The sequence below is a fragment of the Pyrgilauda ruficollis genome, unplaced genomic scaffold (assembly GCF_017590135.1).
Source record: "Pyrgilauda ruficollis isolate IOZ18807 unplaced genomic scaffold, ASM1759013v1 scaffold16, whole genome shotgun sequence".
NCBI classification, from domain to species: Eukaryota; Metazoa; Chordata; class Aves; order Passeriformes; family Passeridae; genus Pyrgilauda; species Pyrgilauda ruficollis.
The window spans coordinates 2,424,700-2,448,437 of NW_024514764.1; the positions used below are offsets into that span (position 1 = coordinate 2,424,700).

Sequence of the window (23,738 nt, forward strand, 5' to 3'; positions counted from 1 at the left end):
AGTTAGAATCCTGCTTTCCTATCCCTCCAGCTCCACAGCCATGTTCTGCCAGATGCCAGATCAAAACGTGCTAAGGCCATTCAGACAGCAGGTTCCATCCCAGAGTTAGAATCCTGCTCCACAGCCATGTTCTGCCAGATCTTTCTTCTGTCCTTTCTCAGAGATCAAATGCACATATCCAACAAAATTAAAAGTTTAAAAAGCCAATATGAAAACCCATCTGAAGCATTGCAGAGGATGGGCTCAGTGGGTGTGACGCGTCAGTGAGGACTCTTCCCCCTTCCCTGGGAACCAGCCAGGAAATGAGCCTGGGCAGGGGGATGCTCCTCTCAACCCCCTGAGCTGAATCCTTCTAAAATTCAAACCAACAGCATCTCTCTGCCTTCCCAGTCTCCTCTGGATGCAAACATGGTCAGTGTCATACACCCTAAATCAACTCCTGGCTGCTCTTTAAGCTGCAGGAGGGTAGATTTAGATTATAAATTAAAAAGAAAACCTTCCCTGTGAGGGTGGGGAGGCTCTGGCACAGGCTGCCCAGAGCAGCTGTGGTTGTCCCATCCCTGGAAGTGTCCATGGTCAGACTGGACAGGGCTTGGAGCAGCCTGGGATAGGGGAAGGTGTCCCTGTCATGGCAGGGGCTGGAACTGGGTGATCTTTAAGATCCCAACCCAAACAGTTCTGTGAGAATGAGCTTAGAGAAATCTCACCCCAGCCCTTCACCCACTGCAGAGCAGCTGCACCTGAACCCCAGACTCTGTTCCCTGCCAAGGGGGGCTGGGCTGAGCTCACATCCCCCAGGTGGCCCTGCCCTGTCACACTCCTCCTTCAGACAGTGTGGTCCTTTTGGGGGGACCTGAATTGTTAATTTAAACTGATTTTCAAGCCTATGTCCATCATTGTGACTGATGACAGACCACAGAGCAAAGGAGTTCAATGAGAGGCTGGGAACAGCTGCTGCTGCTTTGCTCATCTTTTGAGTGGATGAGGACATGGGGCACAACAGGGCAGGGCTGTCCCCACCTCTGGGGGGCTCCGTGTCTTGGTGACACTGGATGCTCTGGAGAACATTTATACCAGGGAAATCTCCAGGGCAGGAATTCAATTTTTATATTTGCATATAAAAATGGTTTCTGAAGGCATAACTTGGGATGAGTTTGTTTTGCCCTGATCACTTGTTTGCCACAACCAAATGTTGGAACTGGACAAGAGTACTCACAGAGCCTAAATGACAGATATCATTCTACTTCTGTGAGGATGTTAAGGGATATTTGAGAAGGGATATAACTTTCTCTTTAGGAAGAATGAAAAATAAATTCAATTTTTTCCCTTAACCTTTATGAATCCCAATTTCCCATTTGTCTGTGGTGACAGATTCCTGTATTTTTCCCAGAGGAAAACACAATTTTCCTTGAGTAAGGAGAAGCAAAAGAGAACGCAAGTCAAAATATTTTGATTATTTCAGTTCTTTCAAGGGCCATTTTCTAAGGAAAGAACTCGATGAATTCATGCTTACAAGTTGCCCTTCCAAAGTGCTCCTGTACCTGCAGGGTGGGATGAGTTCCTTAGGCCACTAGGAAGAAAAGGGGAACATAAATACATCACTAATTAGTACATCACTCTTTGACATCACTTTAAGGACTCAACTCACCAACAAAAAAAAAAACCTTTCTAATGGAGGAACATTGGACAGCTCAAGGATGAGGCTTTTTATGAAACCAAGGACTCTTAATTGAAAAACAGAGTAAGAAATACTCCAAATGCTGAGGATGCATAGAATGAGCTGCTAAGTTTTGTAAAAATCTCCTCCCTTCACAAATACCCTTAGCCTGGGGGGAAAAACCTGTTTAAAAGACACTTTATTAACTTACTAACTTCTATAATGAAGGTTACAATCCTCAACCCTTCCCATTATATTACAGAAAAGGCATCCAAAGATGAAAGGGAACGTTCACCAAAGCAAAAATATCTGTTACCATTATTTGATGATCAGCTTCAGGTTAAACCTGTCTGCCTTGAGACTGGAGATTAATAGTGATAGCTTCTTTTAATGACTGTAGAAATGCCACAGTGCCTGCCAATAACAACTTGAGCAATGAACAGGTTGCTATAGAATGTATTGTTTATGCACCACTGACTGCAATCTCTATACAGAAAATTTAATAGACCCTTTTTCCCTCTCAGCAAGCTTATGTGGTTGGGGATTTAGAACTGCATTATTCCTTATGACCTGACTTATTTATCGTGTCAATCATAGTAATGATGTGTCAGAATTATCACAGTTCTGAAGCTTTCCCTTTATCATAATTTTGAGAGTGTTCTTTCTCAGCATTATAAGTACATATGACAGAAGAGACATCAGAGGCATAGATTTCATGCATGGCTCTAACAAAATCACAGGGTTAAACAGCTACTTCGAGAGCCAAAGCACCATGGAATAACTTCTTCCATTTTTCTAATTCAGTTCTTGTAATAGCAGCCAGACACAGCTGCAGTTGCAATTAAGGAGAAAAGATAGGGAATAAAACAGCACAGAGTCAATTGCCAAAGGTTAAATTAAGATGCTGGGATTTGCAGGTCCTGACCCACATAACACCATGTAGTTGGCCTTCTGATACCACCAGTCAGATTTAAAATTACAACTTTAGCAATTACTGTGAGTGAAGAAGCAGACAAGCAGGTTATGTGTTGGTGAGAATGCCCTTCCCTGCCTGAGGAGAAAGGCTCCTCAAGGGCTGCTGTTAGGGAAGAGAGGATAATGCAGATGGAGGGATTCAGCCCTTGCTGGAGCACAAGTTTCAGACAAGAGTGTGAGCAAGGTCAGGGCCAGGCTGATGAAGGTGAGACTGTCTCAGTGGCACAGGTGCCTCAGAGCAGCTTTCCCCACAAAAGCCTGGCCTGCATCCACACCAGGCTATTGACTTGGAGAAATTAAAGGATGAGAAATAGTTAACAACAGGAGTTCTGTCAGGGCTACAACATATATTCCTTTGGTTCAATTTTCTAAAGCCCGAGGTCTGAAAGAGATGGAAGCCTCTCTGAAAGGGTCTGGACAGCATTCTAAATTTCATGTACCATAAGTTTCTCTCAGTCACACAAGATTAATTCACCATTTATTCTGGAGGCTAGCAAGAACTCAGGGAGCAGGTAGTGTGTGCTACCCTGAAGGAGTGAGACAGCAAAGCCCTGCTCCCTCTGGGGTTTGTAACTGGGGCTGAAACCATTTTTTAATGTAGTTACAGTCAAGAAGAGTTTTAACAAGTTTGAATGCACACCTAACATTGTTACATCCTGAAATATGGATTCTCTAACCAGTGGCCTGTGTTGCAGCATAATTTTTGCTACAACAGCTGTCTGGAATGTTCCTAAAAATCAAGCTAACACCAGACAGGTTGAAAAATACCTGTCAAGTCCAGTTCGGGCAGCATCACCATGACGCCTGTTTGAAGTGTCCAGGCTGTGGATCAGCAAAACTATGCAGCTTAATAAAGCTTAATAAAACAGAAACAGCTTGTTCTGGGCAAACTCTGATGGAAGTGCAGGATGTTTGCTGCTGAATTACCAGGGTGAGCATGTCTCAGGGGACCCCAGAATCAATAAAAGAGACTCGACGTGGCCCTTCAGCGGGTAGAGTTGAGACAGACAGGTCCACAAAATGAACTGACAACAGCCAGCAAGAACTGCTTAGTTAGGAGAAGTAAAGTTGTGGAGAAGAAAAGTGTAGGAGTTGGAAGGAGATTTAAGTTAAGCATAAACTTAATGGTATCTCAAAACCAATTAAAAATAAGGAACTCTAATGCCTAATCTAGCCCTGCTCTCTGTCAGTTTGAAGCCATTCCCCGTGTCCTGTCACTCCAGACCCTTGTCCCAAGTCCCTCTCCACCTCTCTTGGAGCCCCTTTAGGCACTGGAAGGGGCTTTAAGGTCTCTCTGGAGCCTTCTTTTCTCCAGGCTGAGCACCCCTAGCTCTCTCATCCTGTCTCCAGAGCAGAGGGGCTCCAGCCCTTGGAGCATCTCCTTGTCCTCCCATTTAGTGCTCCAGCTGTTTGCAGCTGGATGGAGCACCACAAACACAGTAAAATGAGGGGGTCACATCCACCTCTCCCATTCCCAGCCCAAGCCACATTCTGGAAAAACAGAGGAATGCTCCTGGCTGCCTGTGCTCTGTCTGCAGGGATATCACACCAAAGGGAAGCTACTTATTGCTGCTGTGCCCCTGATAAATAAGTTATATTTCTTAGGAATTTCCAGATAAAATATCTTCTCCAAGACAGTGGACAACAAGAGTGTGAAAGTATTTCAAGGGAGGAAGACGATGTACATGAAATTCACTACACCATGAAAGTTTGATGTCTTCCTTAATACCATACTGAGGTTGAACTGGATTTCGTGGTGATTTAAATAATATAAACCCACTTCAAAAGAAGGATATCATCTTGAGTGACTTAAATTTACAAAAGTGAAGAAATTAGCCAATCCCATTGTACGGATCATTTCTCAACGTTCCATTTAGCTTTTAATTACCCAACAGACTGTAATGGTTGCTCTGGAGCTATTACACTCCATTGTGTCAATTTGGCTGCTACAAATGCACAGCACAAAGTCCTCAAGCTAAAAATCATTATGAAATTATTGTTGAAAAAGATTGTTGGGCATGTGCAATAACTCACTTTTGAACTCTGATGTTTTACAACTTCTCTTTTTTATAAATAGCTGGAGCAATTAGATGCTGTTATGAAGCTATTCAAAACCTTTCAGTTTTGAGATCCAAAGCATTTCTTGAGTTACAGAACTGTAAAATTTCAGTTAAATTGGCAAAGTTCTGTTTGCAGTCTGTCACAGCCTCATATTTTCTCTTTACTTCTGTATACAATCTATTCAAGTCGTACTTTTTACACAATTTTCCATCAGAGAAAACATCAGAAAATATTTTAGAAAGTAAATGAAACAAATCTTCTAAAAAAAATTGCATCTGCAGAAGCTACACAATAATAAGAAACAGATGCATGTATAGAAGAACAGAACTCGAAGCACTGAGTAGCACACCCAGACTTGCCTGGACACAGGATTAAAAAGGGAAAGAAAGGATTTAGGAATTTGGGCATGCAAAGAAAATTGAGGCTTCATGTAAATCAGAAGCCCAAAATAACAAGGAATTTGCATTGGTGGGATTTGCAGAGAATGAGCAATTAAATGGTTCACGGATTTGATAGAAAGCTGCACCTAGATAGAAAGCTGCACCTAGGTGAACCAAATCAGGGCAATTCCAGCTGAAAGCACAGGACAGACTCTGCCTGGGATGGAGCCTCAAGGACACAGACCAGGGCTCCACAGAGGAACAGTTCATCACACAAATCAAACAGTCACTGCCTCACAGATCTTGCAGTACAACTTATAAACCAGAAGTTCCCCCTCCCTAGGATGATGCAGCCAAACCAGAAAGCAGAAGGAAATTATTCAGCTCTATTTGACAGCATATTAACTTGCTGGATCACGCTCAAACTTTCTTGTAGGCATCCCAGCACAGAGACACTTCCAGAAGGCGTTTTGTAGCACTAATGAGACAAATTCACAGGATTCATTTTTTTTTTTTCCCTGGAATATAAATCAGGAGCAGCAGAGGAATTAGCACAGGTGAGACTCTAAAAACAGACAAGCAGGTAAGGGGATGGGAAATGGCTGAGGAGAGCCAGAAGCTGATCTCCTTGATACCTCCATGACGGGAAAGGTCATGAATCTCCTCAAAAGTGAGGAAGAGGGAGAAAAACAGCAGGACACAAAATGGGAGGGTAAAGGTCAAAGCAATACCTGAGAAGGCATTTTAGTAATGGAAACACGAGTTAGGAGCTTTGACAAGAGTTTTGGATTTATTAGGAAGGCTATATCATCACAAGGCTATTAAAAGTAAGATGAATTTGTAAATAATAGGCACAACAGGAATATGAGGGATCTCCAAAGATGACAGTAAGTAACTTCTGGCCAACGCCATCCTGTGGGATAAGCAGCATGTTTACATTCTCTGGGGAGTCAGCAAAGAATGAGAGGAAGAGGTGCGGTGGGATCTGCAGGGACTGCTGTGGGAAGATAAATCTGATTTTTCAAAAGTGGATGACAAGCAGTTGATAAATATCAAAGAGATTTGGAGGAAAGGCAAAAAAGATACCCCAAGAAAAAGTCATAAGGTGGGTGTTCTTTGGAAGGGTGATTACATTAATAGGAAATCAAGCAAGGATGATGGCAAGGAAGCAGAAGGGGTCAAGATCCTCCAAGGAGGATATGTGCTAACTCATCCAAGGAGATTACCACTCCTTCCGTAACTTGAACTGGTGTGAAGGACCAATAGCAAAAAGCAAAAGATCAGATAAAGGATCTGTGTTATCAGCTTTTATATAAAATTAACCTTTGATAAGTTGTGTATTTAAAATAGCAAGAAGTTCTCAAAATTCCTCTGTATTTTTTCCTGCAGTTGAGTATTAAGAAAATCAAAAGCAGCCTAAAATGTCTGGAGAAGAATCATAGACTCAGAGAATCCCAGCATGATTTGGGTTGGAAGGGACATTAAAGCTCATCCAGTTCTATCCCATGTCATGGGCAGGGACACCTTCCCCTATTCTGGGTAGCTCCAAGCCCTGCCCAGCCTGGCCTCGGACACTTCCAAAAAGGCACAGAAAGCAAGTCCTTGGAAAGGGCTGAAACACAGGATCTCATGTGTGAAATGGACACAAAAACAAGGAGCAAACAGAGCACTGGAGATGAAACATGGCTGGGCTGACAGGGAATCTTACTGGAACACCATCCTTTTAAAACAGAGAAATTAATGCCATCAAAAAATTAGGATATCAGGAGTTTCCCTTCCTAGAGCCTGGTTTTGTAACAATGCTGACTGGCTTTAAAACGTGCAAGTTCACCAGCAGACAGACACCTCTGTGGGCAGAGAACAATCTGGGCGTCTGTAAGTCTGCTCGAGAAACAAGCTGTTTGTAAGAGGTGGCTATGAAATGCTTTTGTTAGTACTAATACAGTGGGATAGTCTATTCTTGTTTTGTCTCTTAAAAGGGGAGAAAAACTAATCCTGCAATTCTGCAGATTGTTTGCTGAACACAAAGTGCTGCACTCTCCCCAGAAAGCTGCTGATGCAGCACAGCTCAGAGCCAGGCACGGCTCAGCTCCTGCAGCACAGAAACAAACACTCCTTCCAGGGCTACCTTCAGGGAAAATTAACAACATTCCTGGGCAGCTCTTCAGCTGTCCAAAATATTCATTTTTACAGTCTTCTCTCTTCCTTTGCTTTCAAAGAAATTTTACCTCCTGGCTCATGTACCTACAACACAGTTTGGGATGTGCCTCTGAGAGGCATTTGTAACTAAAGAACAGGCTCAGCTTCTATGCTAGAAACAAGTAAATAAGAAAAAATAAAATTACATCTCAGAACATAAGAAGCAGCAGCATTTTGGTTATCAAGTATGAGAAGGTGTTCAGCTCAATATAATGGACAAACCCCCAGTGAGGTAGCCCTCATCATGCTGGTTAGAGATGTTGTGAGTAAGAAATATAACCTGCAATGCTTTTTTAAGCCTCTGCACTCCTTAGGTAAAAGTTAATTTATAAAGGTTGGTGTCAATGCCAAAAAAAAAGCCAGGCCTTGCTCAAAAAATGGCTCTTTAATGCTTAACTATCATTATTAAGATACAGACTGCACAGCCTGGTTTTGCCATGAAATCTCACTTTCTTATTTCATGAAAATCAAACAAAAGCCTTCCCCCACTGTTGTAGGACCCAGTGCCTGTCACCTGATCCTCTCACAATTGCCAAAATACTGACTGAATGAGATTTTCTCCCCGAGGGGCTCAGAAGAGTCTCACACATTTCTGTCCTCAGCACCAAGCAGAAGCCACAACTTGGAACTCATGTACCCTGGGAGGAAAGAGAATCTTCTTCTCACTCTCCTGAGCATCTCAGATCCCCATTCCAACCTGCTGATGCTGGGGGTTGCCTGGCAGTCATAAACACTTCACATTGCTTCCAAAATTAACACTTCTACAAATATTTTAAACATGATCTTACTTTATTTTTATTCAAAGGAAAAAAAAATTAACTTGTTTACAGAATACCTCAGTATATACTTTTTAGTATCAGTCAAAAATATAAAAAAGAAGCCTAGTTCAACTCCTTAAAATGTTGTGAAGTTATTTCATAAGATCTGGATGATAGCATAGAACATCTTTCAGAAACCCTTAATTTAAATAAAACCTTTTCATACTAATGGCAAAGGATTAGCAAGTTTTATCAGTGTCCATCCAAGTGACCCCTAGAAAACCCAACAGAACTACAGCATAGGTGCACTGAGAGATTCAGGTTCCTTTGAGAATGAGGACTGAATCCACACTCTGGATGATACTGGGGATCCAAGGAAGAATAATCCAAGACTGAACAGAAAATGGCACAGCATGATGTAATTTTAATTGCATTTCCCACAACATTTCTTGCTCTAACATTAATGTTAATGAGTTAAAAGCCAGTTAAAAAATAACAGGAAAGTTCAGTGAGATACACAATCCTTCCTCATTTCAGCCCTTAAACTACTGCTCAATTTTTTTGTAAAAATGTCATTACCACAGTACCTGTACTGAAGAGAAAGTGAAATATTTTCTACTTATAATCATACATAGCATGATTAGGGCAATTCTGGATTGCAAGTGATACACAAACCTCACAATAAATAATGCACACAATTTTGAGATTAGCACTGCTGACAGCATTTGACTTCAGCACTGCTGCAAGACTTTGATCTAACATCAATATAACTGACTGCAACCCTTTTGCTTAATTGCCATCTATAGAAAAATCTAATTAGACCAAGAAATATTAAAATAGTTTTAATGGTTAACATAAAGCTTCATAAAAACAATCACTGCTGGTTCAAGGACACAATCAATACCCCCAGTTTGAAAAATATTGTGGTTGCAATTATAACTAGACTGGCATTCAATCCATCCTCTCCCCTTTTTCATAAAAATCAGTATCTTGAAGAATGTTCCTATGGCACTACATGCACTGTAATTTTTCACTCTTTCTCTAAATCTCAGAAAATGTGCTGTAGATGGCCCCAGGAGCAAACACAGCAAAGATGAAGTAAAACTCGAAAAGGAGCTGTCTGGTTTAATCTATGAATGTTCACAGCAAGGGCTTCGTGTAAGAAATTTGTAATCAGGATTTCCACAAATGATGGTGGCAAGGTTTCATTGGAACTGGTGTTCTTGTCATCTGCAGAGCCTGTCACAGCAGCCTGTGAGCATTTGCTGTTGCTGTGATTTGAGAATCCCCAAGCATCCTGCTTCTCCCCAGTGCCCAAACACACACACACACACCAGATCTTCCTGCTCAGAACCACCCCAGCTTAATAGCCATGCATTTGTTATGCTCTGCAGGGAGAAGTGCAAGAGCTGCTGAAACAAGCTACAGGAGTCTCAAAATACTAACCAAAGCCCCACCAAATGAAAGCTGTCCAGGTTACAAGTTAGTGTGTCAATTAGGAGCAAACTCTCACACAGTGATGGGTAGGTGACGGAGCAGGGGAACACCCGGGAAGGAGCAAAGGCTGTCAGAGCTTCTAACAGGGATGACTTCACTCCGGGTAAACAAATAACACTGACACACTGGGTCTTGTTTCTTAAGCACATTTGTGAAATAGAAATACCTCAGAAGCAAGAAAGCAAAAGCTATCCTCCAGCTACCCTGTTTCTCAAGCCTTTAATTTAATTTGTATCCAATTACTCCAAGGCAATTAGCTTTACAAGGAATGGGGTGAAATTTTCATAGAAATTTCAGCCAGCCCAGGATGTTTCAGCAGATCTGCCTGGTGCTGACTAATGACAAAAAAGAAAAGGGGAGCTACAGTTATCAATCGTCCCCTGACAGAATCACATCCTGGTGCTGATTCTGGTCCACAGCACTAGAGAAGAGATGCACACAGCTTCACCTCTCCTTTCAATTGCCAGACCCCAAACAACACCGCTAAAAACCATTCTCTTTTAAATGATGAAGAAAGTCCAACAAGGATAATAAGTTAAACGGGTACAAAGAAGAGGAGAAGCAGTTCCTTGGTGTCCTCCTTGCATCAGCCAACCCTGCAGGCAGTTTCCAGCCCAGTTTTCAGTGATGTTTTCTCACCTTTTATTCTTTCCATTCTCGAGTTTTCCTGGCATACAGGCTGTGTATGAAGATGTTCAGAAGCATCATCTCCCAAAGCTCACTCACCACAGGGGGTGATCACACATTTTCTTCCAGAGCATCACCTCCCTACCCAAGGCAGCTCTCCTCACTGTCCTGTTTGTGAGAGACTTCAAAGCTTGCACTGATGATAATTAGCACCCTGAGATCATCATCTTCCTAAATGGGAGGGATTCTCAGTAACAGTGGGGAGCCAAGATGACCAAGGCACCACAGCTCTCCTGGGACATGCTGTGCCAGGCCCAGCAGGTACCAGCACCAAGGAAAAGGAGCAAGCAGCACAACTTTCCCCTTTCCCTAGCAAAGAGCTACAGCAAAGAATCATCACATTGTGGGCATCAGTGGGTCCCAGAGAAGAAGCAGAAAAGGAATTATGCTGGAATATGAGGTCTGACCAAGATTTAAGCTGAAACCTCTACAAGTGAATCTCTGCTTGCAGTCAGGCCACACCAGCTGGGCCAACGCAGAAAATACAGCCACCTCTTGCCCAAAAGATTTAATGTTAACACCACTGCCATATAACATATTGTAATTTCATTATCCTGGCATATTAAAATAGGCCATTTAGCTGCAAAATTTGGGGCTTGGACAGTAATCATTACCTTCTCAACATTTAATAAAAAACAATTAAAAAATGGCTTGCAAATCAATATGCGAACACTTCGACACCACACACAAAATGCTCTTCCCCAATAATTTCTTCCTATTTTGCAATTTCAGCTTTGGGTGATGTGTGTAGGGAGAAAGGGGAGGGTGGAAAGCAGAGATGGGTTTTATATCAACAATTCCCATTAGCATTGATGGGAATTGCACCCATAAAGACTCAGGTCACTGATGCTTTTCTTTACTCATTAGGTAATTTCCAGCATTGTATTCTTCTAGTTTCTGCTCTCTGCCCTATAATTTCCAATGCAGTGTTTAGATCCTTCCAAAAAGCTTCATTGTGTGCTGGCTGCCCCTTGCAAGTAAATAGCACTGTGATGAACTTAGGAATATCTATTTCTCCCATAATTGGTTGGTACCAGTCAGTGCAGTCCAACAACGGAAAAAACAAGAAAAATACACTGCAAAATATTAGCTGATTCATATACTCCCTGAAAGTACAGATATTCCACTATGACTTCTCATTACCAGCAAAATACTAAGAAAAAGTGTGATTCTGTGTCATCAAAAATAGCTGTGCTGAGCTTGAAAACTAAGGAACAAAGGCCTGTATGTACTTTACTGCATTCTGGGAGGGGAAATAAAGCAAGATCGTCTCTTCTTCTCTCTCTGTAACATCAGGGAAAGTTGTTCAGAGACCTCATGGACAGCACCAAATATGGTGTTCACAGTTCAGCTGAATGCCCATAATAAAGTATTTGCCTGGAGTGAAATCTCAACACCATTCATTTTTCTCTTGATTTATGTATTTATTTTTAAACAATCTGACCCTCTTTTTCTATAAGATAGCCTAGTGCATCGTGTCACATAGCAGGGATTACTGGATCAGAGGGAAAGGGACTGTTCTTTCTAAAATTCTGAATGTTGTTCATGAAGAGAACACAAAAAACTCAAGGTAATACATGATATGTGCAAATTGCACTGTTATTCCAGGATCAGCACACCTGGGCTTCAAGTCTACCACCCAAATCAATCACTGCTGATAATCATCCTTCAAAAGAGCAATGCAGATCAATTTTGATCTGTAAAGTGCTTCTGCCTTACTTTATTACACTACTGTCTCCTAAAAAAGACAGATATTAAGGTATTTTAATAGAAATTATTTGACATAGCTCTTATAAATTCCATAAAATAATTATCCTTGTGTTGCATGTAGGAGTCAATTTTGTTAAGTGAGAAGATCATGGGACCGAGAATTACAAAATGTGATTTCTAACCTTGTTTCTGCCCCTGATTCTAGCTAAGTGATTTTAGGCTAATCACTTTTATCTTTCTGTGCATCAGTTTTCTCATTTTGATATTGGAATTAATAACCTGCATCTTGGTAAAGACTTTTGAGGAATACTGATGAAAAGCATTAGATATGAATCAGGCCTTATTATTAATAATAGGAAATTGCTTTGGGATCCTTGGATGATAAGTGCTATTTAAATTCAAAGAAAATATTGGGACTTTAATTGCTTCATCTTTCAGATCTACCCCATTTTTACTTACTCACACACTGACAGGTAAATTGAACTCAAATTATATCAGAGTGGATACACAAAGATATACATGTATGAGCCCCTTGCATTATTGCTGTTGCAGCTTCCAAGGCTTTGGAACACCTGCTTTGTGCTGCTCAGGATCCCACGTGGCAAACATCCAAATCTCCTGCTGCTGCTGGGATATTGGGTATTAATGGAAATGCTGAAATCTCCAAATTCTTTCAACTGCCCAACTTCAAACCTGCCATTTATGAGACGGTTTATCAAAGTCATTACAATTGTGATGAAACCGCTGTTGTTTTGAAATGATATAGGGAACAAAATGTCATTATCAAGTAGTTTCACTGAGGGAAGATCAGAGCCACAGTCTATTAAAGTATTGCCATTGATTTATTCACTAATGTGCCCTATATTTTCATCTGCAAAAGCCTTTGTAAAACCCAGTGTCTATTAGTGCAATTATCCCACATAACTGCTCTGCAGGGCACAGCTCATTATGGTTCTTTTTTTTGCTTTTAGTGCTGAGTGCTGCCAGCAGCATCCGGGTACGGGAGATGCTTTGGTGGGAAAAGAACTTCAGCACCAACAGGAGCCTCACCCAGTGTCTCCATAACAAACTGCAGGGAAAACAACTGTAAACTGATATTATCATCCCAGCAGCACCCGTGACAGAGAGACAAGCAACAGGCATGAGATGAAATGCAAAGAATTCTGTTTAGGACTTTTAATTTATTCCTTGACTGCCAGGGTAGTCAGACACTGGAGAAGGCTGTGGGCTCTCCACCCTCAGAGATGCTCAAGCCCCACCTGAACAGAGCCCTCCCAGCCTGCTGGAAGTGACCTGCTTCAGCAAGGGGTGGGCTCCACAGGAGCCTTCCAGCCTCATCCACCCTGGGATTCTATGACTAATAATTCCTCTCAGATCACCAGGTTGTTGATGTGTGACCTGTGTTATTCACTACTGGAAATGAAAGAGAGCAGCTGCAAACACTTAAAATCTGGACTGGATAGAGGAATATATCCCCTAATAAAGAACTGCAGAGAAAACTTTTGTTTTTCCTGTTTACTCATCTTCCACCTGACGGAAGTAAAGCATAAACACGGCTCTTTTTAACTAGCCTAATTCTGGCAAGACAGTAATGACTGACTTAATTACTAATCAGTTTGCATCAGAAATTAGCAGGCCAAAAGCAGAGTGCTGCATTAGTCACGCAGTTTAATACCCAGTATTTTTGGTATTTCAGAAATATCTCTTTTCCTCAGAATTACCCAGCCAGAACCCATTACTTTACCACAGTGTTCCCTTGCAGGAACATTATTTCTTCTTATAGACCAAATTCCAGCCTGGGAATGGCAGGAGGAAGCTCCCCTGGTTGCCTGAGTCTCTATTAATGACTGCAGAAAGCCCAGGCAGCTTCTTCACACCTCTGAGAAGCAAGGAGAACTCCATGGGAAAAGAGGAACATGCTTTGTTTTGTTTAATAACAAACCAAATCAATTTGATGAGCAGTGATGGCCTCGGCCCCCGGCACTTCTGAGGAATTAACAAGCGACCTGTATTTATGGCCTAAAGCAACACTCCTCCAGCAGGGAGGGCTCCAAAGCAGGAGCTGAATTTTCAGTCATATCTGCTTCTCAATGGGGAAGAAAGTGAAAATCACTAAGCAGAGGAATTTAGGTAAAAAGCTCCTCTTTTCCCCCCATGAAGCATTAATTATGCTCCTTTTGTCGTTATCAGAATTGTGACACCAGGCTAAGCAGCTGTCATTTCTGTTCAGTGCAACGTCCACATTTCAATGGAAATAATTTCAGAGTTCAGGACTTGTGTATTTGTACTTTTTATATAGTTTAAGGTGCTTCTAGAACAAAATCTGCAAATCAAAGCCAACAGACTCTCTGCGGCTTGAACTCCATGCCCTGCACAAGATCTTAAGTACTGCTAACATCCATTTCATTTTCCAAAAGAAATTTAAAGGAGCATGCATTTGTGGAGAAAAGAATAATGATTGCCAGTACTGAGTCTCCATATGGAAGGACAGGGACAATGAGAAGTGCATTATTTAAAAATACAAGAGGGCCGTGTTCTAGCCATAGTCAGGCACTATAAATATTTCAGCTACTTTTATAATTGGGTTCATTTAAAATACTATCTACTCCCAAAAACATTGCATTCAAAATGCATTGTGCTGAATAACTATCATTTGTTTTGGTCACATCAAAATATCACTCAAAAAACCATTAGGATTTTTTTTTTTTTTCTGGCTGTGATGCTGTAAAACAACATCTCCCTGAGACAAAAAAAAATGATGTTGTAGAACATATAATTCATCTTGCCTCTGGATAAAATGACTGCTGTGAAACAATCCAAAAACTTTCAGCAGGGAGATAAAACAATGTATATTTTTGCCAGAAAACCCAAGTTGCCTGACAGCACCTCATCATAGCCCAATGGTTAAATCTCAAAGAGTCTCCTGGATAATGTTTTTTGTTTATCCCCCTAAGGTAGGGGCAATTATGCAGTATTTTTAATATCAATGGCAAAAATATTGCATAATATTTGCAATATCATGGCAATAGCAATGAAAAATACAACTCCTGTACAACAGCACTAAACTTTACAGAGCTGTGTAGTAAAGCCTTTTCCACTGAGTTCTTTGAATTTCTAAGTGAAAATGTGAAGATGGATTTTATTCTGTTCTTCCTTAGTGTGTATTTGCATTTAAGTTGCATTTAATATCTTTCTGTAAGAAATCAGCCATGAGGGAGACAGGCATTCTGAATCTCTATGAAATGGAGTATCCAATGGTGTTTTCTTTTTGTTTGTTATTTTTGAACTCCCCATAACTTTACATAAATAGGAGGCTTCATGGTTTGGATGCTATGGATTGCAACACAGCAAAAAATTGAGTCAAAAATTAGCAATTCTTCACAGAGGCTTCCAGAAGAAAGGGTTTGTTCTGCACAAGGCGGAAGTGTTAATATCCTCTGCACATTCCATCCCCCTCAGATTTATCAAGCATGAATGTGAGAAGCAAGAACACAGAATAATCTCCCAGGATTAACCCAAACCTTGGCTATGGGGACAAACCTGAAAATTCCCTCACACTTTTTTCTCCCAGCACGAACGTGGCTGATCCGTTTCCTCACGGGATGAGCCCACCATTAACATCATCTTTTGTATGTGTGCCAGCTCTGCTTTTTTAGTTCTTTTAGCTTTTGGTATCAGTGACAAGCATATCTTTCACCATCTCTAATCTGGGAAGCTTTGCAGAATTAAGTTAAATGTGATGGGGAGCAGCATTATTTACAGCAGCAGCTTTGTGAGGTGTTCTGAACATCAGCCTTCAGGAAACAGCTAAAAAACTTCACTTCTGTTCAGAAACAGAAAACTTTTGAAATTTGAGGGTTTTTTTCTAGAACTAAAACTGTGGCAGGTTGAAGTCACACCAGAAAACATAATCCAGGCTCCAGTTTGTGCCTCTGTCTGGCAAGGCCAGACCTAATGAGGACAGGCATATGTTCTCTCCATGAATTGTTCCAATCCTCCTGCCCTCCTGCTCACCTGATGATCCCAGGAATTGCCTCTGGTGCTGTGGCCAAGCCCTGGCAGGTTGGGGACACCCCCTGTCCCCCAGCACCTCCCCAAACAGCTTTTGTCAGTCCTGCTGCCCCAGCCAGCTGTTAGGCAATGATCAAAATCGGCCGATTATGCTCCAGCCAAGAAATATTCTTCCACCAGGAATAAGAAATCACCTCCATATTGCCAGTCCCAAAGTAGGCAAGGAAAATTACGTTCATTAAAAAAATCTTTCCATAATGACATCCTTCCTATCAAAAAGCTCAGGGATGACCGACCTTGGCATCCAGGATTAAGGCAGCATTATTTTTCTTGATTACCAGCAGCAGAATAGTGGGGAAATTATAAAGCCATTGAGAGGATTAATACAGCCCTGATCTCTCTCTCCTGCCTCTTTATCTCAAGCGATTAAAGTTCTCCAGGAAAAAAACCCTAAAATAAAATAGCCATGGAGCATACGCCTGCTGCCATGGAGAGAGACAGCATCAGCTCCCTGTGACAGCCACGAGGGCAGAGGTTAATTATGCATTCTGCGTATGGCTTTAATCACTTTAATCAGATCACCGCTCTGCTCCATCTCAGGCTGTAACTTCCTAAAAGTAAGAGGAGCCCTTTGGGCCTGGCAGTGTTTGTTTTAGGCCAGGGGAAGGGAGGAAGAGGATGGAACATGCTGCATTAAGCACAAACAAAGCTGGTACAAGCCAGACACACAGACTGAGCTTGGCCATTGGTGTGAGCAGGGCCAGGGTGGCACTGAGAGGTCACACGGGGGACACGAGGTCCCCTTCCTGCTTTAGAGACACCCAGAGAGCTGGCCCAGACTCTGGAACAAAGCACAGACCCCAACATACACTTTGCACGCTCCTCCCCACCTTTGTCTCTGCTTCCAGAGCCTGATACCCCAGCAAAGGCCAAGAAAAACAAGGGAATAATTGCACAGCAACAGGAAAAGCCACATCAAGGGAGATGGAACTGACTGGCTGGGAATCACAGGAGTCAGAGCTCTGTGCCCAACGAGGGAACAAAGGATGGCTCCTTTCAGAACTTCAGCTGAACAGAACTATCAGTTCTGCTCAGGGTTTTGTGCTTGCATCTTACACAGACAAATCTCTCATTTATGAGTGTTTGATTTGAAAAGAAAGAGCAGAATAGGCCTTTTTTTTTACATTTAATTAAGGAATATTGGCCCTCAGGAGGAAGGGAGGAAGTTCCACTCCGTGGAATGGAGTGGGAGAGAGAAATCTGTCTTTGTTCCCTTTGGAGCATACAGAGACATTGTTATAGTCCATTTAAAATATTTTCAAACTGGGTGGCATGAGGAGAGTGTTCAGGCTTCTCCCCAGCAGCCAATATTTATTGCAACATAAAAAATGTCAAACATGGATGGGTTCTAACTTTGAACAAAGCAATCCCTGAGCCAAACTGATCCTCATTACAAGGCTCCCTCACATCACCAGACATGGCTTTAACACAAGGCCACACTTCCCCTGCCAGATACAATTTCCAGGTTACTTCACTTTTATATTGGGAGGCAGAAACCCAAGAACATCATTCAGTCCCAAATAAGCTCCTTTTTACAAAAACATCCAAAATATTTGACAATTCTTGTGGGCTCCTCTGCAGTGTTTTATTGAGCAAAGAGAATCTCTAAAATAAATCTATTTCCTTTCATAGCAGCCCATAAATTCTTCTCTATATAATGCTTTGGATATACCTGGCTATACACGAGGGACTCTAAAAGTGTTAGAAGATAATTTATTAATTTTATTTTTAAATCCAGCCATCTGGAGCTATAAACACATTTAGTGAATTACATAATAAGACCAATATCTAACAAAATCCTCCCATGCCTGCCCAGAGAACTCCATCATCCAAAACCCCAACTAATTCTTAATCCTAAAGGTGTCATATTCTGTTGGTCCCAATTTTTGCAAAAACCCATGTTGAATAGCTTTTATTTCTGCTTTTAATTCGTAACCAACGTATACATTTTACCTTGAAAAATATCTGCTACAGTCCAATAAAGAACAAAATAAATAAAAATCATGTTTTGGAGGTGAGGAAACAAGGAGGAAGGGAACCTGCCAGAGACATTTTCCTATGCTTCACCTCAAACCTTCTCAGAAACACCTCTGGCCTCAACATCTTCCCATGCACAGGTGGAGAGTGAGGGTTTTTTAACAATTATGGAGTCCCCAGGTAGCCAAGGTGGTATAAAACAGATAATGTCTGCTCACTGTCTGACCAAGTATGAAAATGAATGCCAAGAAGAGACAGCATTTTAGCAACAGATTTCTACAGAAGTTCTCACACTTATAAGGAAGGAAGTTTGATCCATTTTAGAATACAGTTTGTCACCTGTGCATTTTTGAAGCCAAAAATTTGAACCAACTGGAAATGAAAGATTTAAAATCTAGTTTTTAACATTTGCTGATTAAAGAAAGGATTTGACTTTCCAAGGAAAGTTGAATGATGGGAGCATTGGTCTCCAGTTGATCCCCAGAGTCTGGGGGAGTTGACAGAAAGGTATCAGGGTAATTCCAGGGTTCTCTCAAAGCCTGAGTTAATAAAGACAAGGTCACTTCCAAATGTCACATCTCTTTATTCAACAAGCACCACTGGAGTTCTAAGATAAAAACACCCAGCTCAAAGGTTTTGCAAGTTGATATTATCACTACCAGGAAAATCACTTTGGAGCTTAGCAAGTAATGAAACACCTTTCAAAAGCAACTTAAGAAGAGGGGAGGCAATAGCAGGGAAAACAACCTTGTTCTTGGGCAAGAGGCTGTTTTCAATAAATAAAACAAACGGCAGAACAAACCCTATTGCACAGAGAATGACCTTTCAGCAAGTCTAACCTCAGTTCAGTGTAAAGGAAATTAAAGTCTCTGGTACTGATGCAGGCATAGTCAAGAGCATCTTGTGCTGGCAGCAAGAATTCCTGTTGCTCTTTTACTTCTGACCTTTTGCATCCAGTAGGAGAAGAAAGGAGAGAGAAGGGAGCCCATCTGGATTTCCTGTAGACAAGATGTCTGTTCACATACATCATGACCCAGCTGGTAAATAAAGAAACCTTGGCAAGTGGTGGTAAGCAAAAACGTGTCCTGCTGATAGGATTTCTCCAGGAGAGGCAGCAGCTCTGAATAAAGTCCCCATTCTCAATAATCTGCTCGTTGTCTCTGGGGGAAATCAGATTTAACATTTATTTGCCCTTTGGTTAGCAGAGGAGCAGACTGACTGCAGACTGTCCTTTTCCCCAAGCCATTACTAAAGTGGCCTTTCAAAGCTGGCTTCTCTAAGAAGCTTTCATCTCTTTCAATGACATTTCTCTGAAATGCTGCCTGTCCATTAACACAGGACTGGAAGCTGGCTCTGGCAGAAGATCCCTCCTTCCCACCAGTTCATTGTCAGCTGCAATTTGCTCCCTTCCTTCAACTACATGCTCTAGACATTTCTTCATCTCATTCCACAGCTCAGCCTATGTGAAACACCACAAGAGCCACCCTCAGACAGATCCCTTCCATCAGTAATTTCTGAATCCTATGGGAAATTATAGTTATGAAGAGGTAGAGGATCTTTTGGAATGTTTTCAAATAGTTGTGATCAATAATAGCTCTAGATTAATGACCCAAAGAAACCACAATGGATACATCCCTGAGAGCTCATTTTTTAGGAAAAAGATTCCTCAGTCCCTGTATTTCCTACATTAAGAACCTGCTAGAACATGGAAAAATCCTAGAATAACATGAACTCCTTCTTCACAGAAGAATTCCTCTCAAATATTTACCCCAAAGGTGCAACACCTAACAGAAACTTGGGATGACGCTAAAATAAGAATGTTAGTGCAGCCACAGCACAGCCAACTCTCTTCTCATGGTAAATCCACAACACCTTCATAACTGTCCCAGATACTTTTGGCAAACCCGTGGCAACACCCAGGCTGCTGAGTGGTCTGAGAACAAAGCACACCTGCACTGTGCATCCAAACCAGGTGACAGTCTGGAACTCGCTCAGTCCTTCAAATACACCAAGAAATTCTTCCCTGTGAGGGTGGGGAGACCCTGGCACAGGTGCCCAGAGCAGCTGTGGCTGCCCCTGGATCCCTGGAAGTGTCCAAGGCCAGACTGGCCAGGGCTTGGAACAACCTGGGAGAATGGAAAGTGTCTCTGCCCAGGGCAGGGGCTGGAACTGGCTGATTTTTAAGGTCCTTTGTAACCCAAAGCATTCTGTGATTCTTTGATGAGGCAGCTTTATCTCTTGCTGCTTAAATAAAGTTCATTTTTCTTAACATGACAGTTTTAATCTTATTCAACTGAAAATTCTGTTCAACAGTATTTAATAAACCCAGTACTACCCAGAGACACATATACTACATAGAAATGATACCATTTATAGGAGTAAGTTATATGGCACATTTTTCAAAGTCAGTGATTGGTGACAGGCTTGCTTACTGCTCATTAATAAAAAATAAAGGCATCGCTCCTGCTGGATACTACTAAGGTTTCTTGTTTACTTTTCCTTCCAATTACTGTAATTGACCTATAACTCACTGGAGTTCTGGGCATTTATTCTAAACTTTGCACAGAATGCAGCAACAATCTTTCAGCATGGCAGCTAAATATGTCAGGATTAACATTCTGCTAAATATTCCAAGAGAAATTACACTAGTGTTGTAAGCTGGGGTTTATGAGAGGTTTTATGCAATTTGTGGATTCTGATCACATCTGGGACAATATTAAAGGGCAAGTAAAGGTCTATCACAAATCTGTGTTTATCTCTCTGCTAAGCCGAAAATAAAAATCCAACCAAATCTCAAAGTCTGGTTTGGGAAAGAATTATGTAATAGTTTTCTGTATTTCCATAAGTTTATTTCAAGCAAAACACTAATAACTTAAAGTAACTCTGCTTGGTACAACTACAGGGTAATGAGACCCTCTGATCACACAGGGATGCTCTTCTACCCCCCTGCTTTCTGCAAAGTTTGTTCTCATATGGGAACTTTACCATCAATTCCTGCCTTCTAGAAAGATTTCTTTTTTTTGATCACCGGATATAAGGACCCCATGAGATGTGCTTAGACAAGTGACTGTGGATGAGACTGTCTTGAAAATCCAAAATAATTTTAAGCACAGGGAGCAAAAATCCTCTCAGCAGAAGGACTTGCAGGGTGCACCACGCAGCTGTTGGGCAGCAGCCTCCAAAGCTGCACAGCCAGAACTTGTCTGACAGCTGTGGATTACAAACCCCTTCCAAAACTGGCCTAGCAAATATCTACACTGCACCCTGTAACCCCTTGGCAATTTAGTAGCTGCCTCAAATTGTTTTTCAAAGCAGATTTCTCCCTTTGCATAGCGATGGAATAAACACAAACTCTTCTAATTCAGTAATCAGGACAGATAATTACATCCTCTTAATTGTTTTCTTTTTCCAGCTTAGGTTCATGTTGATGGGAGATGGTAAAATTAGTCCACGAGCCATCTGAAGTTTGCCACTTGCTGATTAAAGCCTTAATTGATTCAGAATGTTTTACAAATCAATCTCTGAATTACTTCGGGATCATGGTGGCATATTGTAAAAAGGAATTCAAACGCACACACACTCCCCTTGTGAATGAGAATCACATTCCCATAAATCCTTAACTGCATAAACAACTTGGTTATGTTGTTTCAAAATTCACTGTTTGACAAATTCAGGGGGAAATGGCAAAATGAAAATTGTCTAAAATACAACCTGCTGTGACTTATAGAGGATTCTTATTTCTCCTTAAGCTTACTTAGCAATTTTTGAATGGATTGCAATGATACAATCTTGAGGGGGGAAAAAAGAGCAAAGAATAGAACTCCCCCATCTTCTGCAAACTCATAAAACTGTGATCTACAACCCAGTGCATTCTGAGCCAGATGTGTTTTTCTGATTCAGTGCACTCCTTCCCTCAACCAGGATCCACACTTTTCACTGAGATATCATATTCCCTATCATGCAGCTGTGGCGAGTTTTGCACATTTCCAGAGACTGCTACCCAGGATTTCCTTCTGAAACAGAGATTTTAAAGTTCTCTTGGTGATCAAGGATGAAAAGCAGAGATATCTGACATTGTTCTTAAGGGCTCATCAAAAGGAACCACTCTGGCTGTCAGGAGAAGCCCCTCCCTTCCCAGTGCTGAATTTGCAGAGGTCAGAGTGAGCATTAGACAACTTTGATGTCTCTCTTCCCCCAGAATTGATCATTCAGTTCAGCTCACCTTTGTCTCAGTCTAACCACAGGCTCACTACACTTGAGGATATGGAGACCACTTAAAACACCCCACTGTGCCCTTAAAAAACAGAAAAAGAGGGGCTTCTGTCCTATATTTCAAAAGCTGAAAGATTTCACAAAATATTCTATTTTTTATAACACCCCCTGTCTATAAAACTGTGTTCCCTCCATTTTTGTAATAGCTGTGTCTGACAAACACAGCTGGAGGCTGAAGTGAGGTGAGTTACAGAGGTATTGCAGTGTTTTTCCAGGGATCATTTCCTCTGGAGGCAGAAGGGTGGGCAGCACAGTTGGTGTTTGCTCTTTGAACTCATGGACAGAACTTCCTACAGATCACACACCTTGATGCCTCACCATAAAGATTAAATCTACTTTGGAAAATTCTTATTGAAAGATGCAACTGACAAACTTCCACGCAAATATTACTCAGGTAATTCACATTCACTTCTGATGAATATTTAAAGAACATCACTCAGTTAAGGATAAGGATTTGTGACAAACACACCACCTCCAGCATTAACACACAAATGAGGTTTGTGCTCCCCGTTCTGCTGCTGTGCTGTGCCATGCAGCATCTGTAAACGTGGTATTAAGGTACTAAAAAGTCATCAAAGTTGTTTGTGACATTGTGAAGTGGAAGTACCTGAGTCACACAAACCAAGTATGGACTTGTTAAAACCCAGTCTTTTAAAATTTGCAATAAAGTCTTGTCAGCTGACTTCATAAACCTCCAGTTGAAACACACAGAAAATAGCTTTATTGCTTTAAAAGTAGCAAAAATATAGTTCTTAAAAGAAGCTGCCTTAAAGAACCAGTGTGTGCAAAGGCTGCAGGAAAACAGCTTGGTCATTATTCACAGTAAACTCATAACTTGTAGGTTTTAAGTCTCACGACTCGGAAATATTTTGACAAAATTAAAAACACCTCCTCTTGTATGTGCAATGAAAGAATGAACCAAGAAAAACACTATCTACCTGCATCTGCTAGCCATAAACTCGAGATAAACAGTGTTACTTCATCCCTCTCACAGCTGCTACAGCCTCACGCTGCCACACTAATTAGAGGTCTGTCACTACTTCCATTACAAACACCTTCTGAAAGCATTTGTAACAACCTTGTAAAAAAAGATTTATCTGTGAATTTTAAGAATTCCACTGCTTTCTCCACCTTTAAATCATAAAAAAAAAGGCTTCCTCAAGTAGCCCAGCTGACTGCAGTGACACCGTTACAAGCTATGTTTGCTCAAAATGAATTCTGCTTTAGGCTCAGACACTCAGCAGTCACTACCATCTCCTAAAAGTTCTGCCAAACTCCATTTTTTACCCCGTGAGCCTCTGAGGTGCAAATTCCGCTGTTCTGCAGGGGACACCCAGAGCTGTCAGGCACAATTCAATCAGTCTTCCTCTCCTCGCCTCCCCTAGATCAGAGCTGTATTTACTGATGATGCCAAGGCCCACAACACTACTTTTAAAAGCACCCCAAGCCCTCCAAGTTAGAACACACCACATCAATCACATGAAAGAAATGATC

General features: G+C 41.5%; 1 protein-coding gene across 6 annotated transcripts in view; it reads right to left on the reverse strand.

The window, feature by feature from the left end:
* SDK1 (sidekick cell adhesion molecule 1) overlaps positions 1-23,738 on the reverse strand; it is a 383,849-nt gene that overhangs the window by 168,402 nt on the left and 191,709 nt on the right. The gene's annotated exons all lie outside the window — the stretch shown is intronic.